Source organism: Solanum stenotomum, chromosome 6 (genome assembly GCF_019186545.1).
Source record: "Solanum stenotomum isolate F172 chromosome 6, ASM1918654v1, whole genome shotgun sequence".
Taxonomy (NCBI): Eukaryota; Viridiplantae; Streptophyta; class Magnoliopsida; order Solanales; family Solanaceae; genus Solanum; species Solanum stenotomum.
This window is the reverse complement of record NC_064287.1, coordinates 41,688,183-41,694,373: the sequence shown is the minus strand read 5'-3', so window position 1 is coordinate 41,694,373 and position 6,191 is coordinate 41,688,183. Positions and strand designations below refer to the sequence as shown.

The 6,191-nt window shown below is 31.3% G+C and overlaps 1 pseudogene; it reads left to right on the top strand.

Annotated features, from left to right (window-relative positions):
• LOC125868761 (GDSL esterase/lipase At3g26430-like) overlaps window positions 1-6,191 on the top strand; it is a 30,482-nt pseudogene that overhangs the window by 12,615 nt on the left and 11,676 nt on the right.

Genomic DNA, 6,191 nt, shown 5'->3' with positions numbered 1-6,191 from the left:
TTAGTTTTTGTTTTATTAGGATGTTGCGGGGTCTGTCCCAACATCCATCTCAGTATTTTAGAGGCTTCATAGACAGACAGTTAGTCAGTTAGTTTTGAGTCTCTCATCTATATATATATGTAAATATTCTATTTTGAGATTCGAGTTGCCTTTATGGCCATATTTTATAAGTTATGTTGTTTTGTAATATTGCATTGCATTGAGTTATTCTGTTGAGGTTTCCGCTGAGTTAAGAAAGCCAGGCCAAGGGTTCGCTTGGGGCCAGAAATGGTCTCCGGGTGCCGGTCCCGCCCAAGGTGTAGGCTCGGGGCGTGACAGCTTGCTATCACTGAGGTGCGAGGACACGGAGTAGGATTAACAATAACAAGATGAGTAATGAGATATTTCTTTATGAGGTCCCAAAACTTTCATCACCTCTCCTCGTATTTAGAATCAAATTAACACTTTTATCACATATATATCGTCACTTATGGGTGAGTTGTTTAGTTACTATAGATGGTTCAAGTGGATCGAGATCCAGTTAATACGAATTTTCACTACCCATAAAAAAATACCTATGAAACGAAAAACACATATAAATGTAAACCTAAACTGTTAGTTTGGGAAGATTACACGCAAATCAAAATAAAATTATTAAAATAGACAATATCCTATAACACGAGGTAAGTGGGATCAAACATCCTCTAAATCTTTTAAACTAATACTACCACTCCACGCCAACTATTCCTCAAAAACATACCGGCTATTATCCTATTCATTTTTGGGTTTGGTATTGCTTATCGACATAGTATCCTCTGTTATTTATTGAGATAATATCTCAGATGGTCACTCAACTATGTATTCTTCCCTCAGAAAGTCACTTAACTTTGAATTTTAACTCAAAAGTCATTTCACTATGAATTTTTTTCTCAGAAAGTCACTCAACTTTGAATTTTAACTCAAAAGTCACTCAATTATGAGTGCTTTACTTACAAAGTCACTCAACTATTATTTTTTACTTACAAAGTCACTTAACATATTTAATTGTTTTTTAATTAAAATTTGATGGTATAATTTTTTAAGATCAACTTTCACATATAGCAAACACAAAAATCATATTTGTATGCTATAACTATAGTTTGCATAATTGCGCTCCATAGCAAACATAAATATGTATATTTCGCTATACATATACAAAAGAAAACAGTTGTATATAATCGGTTTCTCTGTTTCCGTATACATATACAAAATATCAATTGTATAATTTGTGTTTGTATAAAGCGAGAAAGAAAGAAAGGCAAAAGAGAACTGGGCAATTGAATATTTATATTGTATAATTATAAATGTATAGGACGAAGATATATGTATTTGCATGTGTATATACAATTTTCTCTCGCTTTATACAAACAGAAACACAATTTATACATTTCTGTTTGTATAAGCGAGAGAGGCAAGGGAGAGACTGGCGAGCGAGATCTGGGGGAGTGGCGAGCGAGATCTGAGAGTGAAGAGAGAAGGGAACGAAAATATATGTATATATACAATTTTCTCTTGCTTTATACAAACACAAACACATTTTATACATTTGCGTTTGTATAAAAAGCGAGAGAGGCGAAATAACAACAGTTTGCTATGGGGTACAATTAAATCAAACTATGTTTATAGCATTTAATTTGAATTAATAGTTTGCTATTATATATAATTTTCCTTTTTTTTTTATTAAATCAATATTTTAAAAACAAGTAATATCCATTAAATAATTTGATGATCCGCCCTGCTAAAAATATAATATTGATCCATTTTATTTTAATTGGAATTCAAAAATAATACGGGAATAAATTATTCCATGCATCAGAATTCCTTAAGCATTAAGAGGAATAAATTAATAAATTAATCTCCTCTTCGTTTTCCCCCCTCTTTCTCAGTTGCTGCCTCTTCTTCCTCTTTTAGTTTTTTTAATTGGAATTCAAAAATAATACTGGAATAATTTCATGCATCAGAATTCCGTAAGCAGAGAAGAGAGGAGAAAGAATCCGACAATAATTTAGGAGGATTAGCGGTAAAATAAAATGGATTCATATTATATTTTTAGCGGGTTGATTCATTAAATGATTTAAATAATTTTTTTTTAAAAATATTGCTTCTGATAAAATTTATACCAGCAAAGTTAAATTAAAAAATTAATTAAATAGGTTAAATGACTTTGTAAGTAAAATACTCATAGTTGAGTGACTTTGTAAGTAAACTACTCATAATTGAGTGACTTTTAAGTTAAAATTCAAAGTTGAGTGACTTTCTAGGAAAAAAAGTCATAGTTGAGTGACTTTCTGAGAAAAAAATTCATAGTTGAGTGACTTTTGAGTTAAAACTCAAAGTTAAATGACTTTCGGAGAAAATAATACATAATTGAGTGACCATTTAAGATATTAACTCGTTATTTATTTCTCCTTGGACTTTTAGGGGATAAGTGCCATCAACAAGGGCTTAATTTGCGTGAGTAGTTTTTTTTATTTTTATGACTCTCCTTTTATCCATATCCCTGACCAAGTTTTTGTTTAGTGAACTAAGTATAATTTAGCATAATTTTTTTTTTTATGACAAGGAAAATTCGCAGTCACTATCCTTTAGATGCGCACAGGGTAAAAGCCTGCTCCTAATAATTTAGCACAACTATTTTAGTGAACTAAGACTGCATTTGCGAATTACAGATATGTAATGGTTACATACATCATATTGATGCAGTGGTGGCAGATTACTACACCCAATCTAGTCACCTGAGAGCAAATGCAGTACTATATTGTTCACAATACAAAAGGGAAGTCAAGTCTTACTGATAGAGCTAATGAAACACTTAGCTTAATATTGCTTACAACTTAGACGTCTAATCTGAAGGGCTCTCTTGCAAAATTGCCTCATTTCAAATATTTTAGAGGTAAAATTGATACTTTTTTCCATATAAATTGGAGAAGCTGACAGCGGGAAGAAAAATTTTAAATTACTGAGTTAACGATGATAATATATGTGAGTTACTTAAAAAAAGAAAACAAATAAAGTTAGAAAGACATACCAGCTCATCCTTTTAACTAGGGGTGTACAAGCCAAATCGTAAAGTCAAACTGAATCGGCGAATCAAATCAAATCAAATCGAAAAAAAAAAACGATTTGTGGTTTGGTTTGGCGTTGGAAAAAAAAACCGTCCACTCTTGGTTTGGTTTGGTATTCAAAGAAAAAAAGTCAAATCGAATCCAAACGAAACCGATAGAATATAAATATACAATTTTATTTTATTTATAGATAAAAAAATATTATTTATAATCTACTTTGTTAATATATTTTTGGGAAAAGGGTCTGAAATATATCCGAACTTTGACCAAAATTGTTGTTACAATACCAAACTTTGGAAAGGACCTTTTACCCCCTGCACTATTTAATAGTGTATTTTAAAGGTATCTATGTGTCCACGTGGACATAAAAAATATTGCATAATTATAAATAGTAATGTGTCCACGTGGGCACATATATACCTTTAAAATATACTATTAAATAGTTCAGGGGGTAAAAAATACACTATTAAATAATCAGGGGGGTAAAAGGTCCTCCATAAAGTTTGGTATCGTAACAACAATTTCGGCCAAAGTTTGAGCATTTTTCAGATCATTTTCCCTATATTTTTAGTTAGTTTATAGTTTTCAATGTATATATATATTATTTCAAATTTGGGCTCGTAAAACTTTGTAAATATTTTATTTTGTATTACGATCAGAAATTACAATGATATTATTATAGTTTTTTCAAATTCGTAGTTAACAATTTACTTTGTAAATATTTCTTTTTGTATTCAGTTTGAGTGTAGCCTTTGATCTTATTAATTTAACATATTGAACGTTGATATTTAAAAAAAATAAATTGTACTCATGTGAATTTTATCGTCTTTTCGAAGTTTTCTATTCGTTTAACATTTTTTAAGTTTAGCTTATCATACAGGTAAGTGAAAATATATTTGATCTCTTTTTCGAACACCGTATAATTGTTAAAAACCGAAAACCTCGAAAGAACCAACTAAAGCCGAAACCGAAAATCCCGATTTTATGTGGTTTGATTTGGTTTTTAGATTTAATAAATCGACATAATTGATTTAGGTTTTTTTTAACAAAAAACCAAATCAAACTGACATATGTACACCCCTACTTCTAACAATAAAGATGAGACATTAACAAAGGAAAATAATGACCCCTAACCCTTTATAAATCTAGACTAGATAGACATAATTATGAACTGTATGTCAGTTAAATTGTGGAAATATTAAGATATAATCCAAGCATTTCTTCTACTATTTAAAGAGAAAACATACCTCAAGCATAAAAAAAACTATGTCCTATACTTTTCGAAAGATTTATGGTAGTAAAGTTGTTTCGAATCTCATTTTTCTGATAACACTGACGGCGACGGATTGGCAACAGAGCATCAAGGGTTGGGAACGTCAATGAATCTAATGGGAAGGCTGCATAAGAATTTTGAAACAAATAAAATGGTGATGTGAACGACATCGTTTGTTTTAGTTTGGGGATAAGTTACTTTTTAAGCTTAAAACGTTACCGCCAGTAACGTTTTAAGTCTGTTTACTCCGTCACTGTTTGTCCTTTTGTCATTTATTTTTTTAAATAAAATAATACCTAATACGTTACTGTCAAGTACGTTTATACTAGTTTTGCAAAAAATTCAAAAAACATACTATTTTGGTGAATTGATTTATTTAAATTGTGATTTAAATAATTTTTTAGACGGTGATCTAAAAGATCCTAGGTCAAAAGAGGTTCTTCTATTAAAAAAAATATTGCAGAAAAAGGACCACAGACGAAAATCAAGACTTTGCTTGCTTGCTTTTAGTCTCTTGATTTTTGGTTGTTATTTTCATTTTCAACTATAAAATTGAGTTGCTGGAAAATGATTTATTGAACGACGGAAGTAAAGTTGCGTGGACATTCAGTATCATTTTGTTTGCCCATTTTTCCAATTTTTTTTTTATAAACTCTCGTTGATATAGATAAGTCTTATTTCGCAAACTAACATCAGAAGAATAAAATGACTTACGAATTGAATAGAATAAAATATTCTTTTTAATTTTTTATATATAAAAATAAAAATCTTATGTAAAAGACACAAAAATAATGTAGCAAATTTGTAAACAACTACAAAACTATATCTCCCATTAAGATACGTTTGTAAATAACAAATCAAAATTGACTGCATAATTTGAGGACCATATGGTCAATTTAAATAGTAGGTAACTAGGTTAGTATAGGTCGAATCCCATCTATAGAGTCGTCAAAATGGGCTTAGCCCATGGGACCGGCCCAACCCAACTCGTTATTTGGGGTAGGGTTGAAATATGATTTTTCAAGCCCATTTAAATGTAGAGCTTATAGGTCCGGCCCATAAGCCCTTGGCCCTTAAGGCTTGATCGGGGACGGGTCAGGGTCGGCACATGGGCCAAAAATTTTCATTTAAGGGTAATTTACAATAATCTCACTAGTATATAATCTAATTACTTACACACACACTATGTTGTAATATTATGAATCTTACCAGATTTTGATTATAATGTCTAAATATTTGTGCAAGCGGCGATATGAAGTTAAGAGTTGAGATAACTGAGAATGAAAATGCTCTCCCTAAAAAAGTAACGGTTGTCAATTTTTTTTTGTGACAAGGAAAACCCGCAGCCACTACCCTTTGGAGCGCACAGGTTAAAACCCCAACTCCTACATTTTTTTCTCTTTTGGTGGAAAATGTTTTCCTCAAAAAATATATAAAGGTGTTTGGTTTCTAGGAGAATTTTTTTGTTATACCCAACACAACCTTGAGAGTTGAGACAGAGGACAGGTTTTTCTTTTCTTGTTATGACTTGTTTGATCAGCTTCTGATCTTTTTTTGTCTTTCCTGATTTTTGAATTGCCAGCTGAAGGCTTAGATTTGCTTTATCTTAGCGCGTTTCTTGATTCGATTGGTTCCAACTTCAGCCATGGAGCTAATTTTGCCACAGTAGGATCAACCATTAGACCTCAAAACGCAACCATGGCTCAGAGTGGATACAGTCCAATTTCATTGGATGTACAAGGTATTCAATTCTCTGATTTTCATACAAGATCACAAATAATTCGCCAGAAAGGTACTAGCTTCATTGCGTAAACTGCAGATGAAAATAGTATGAT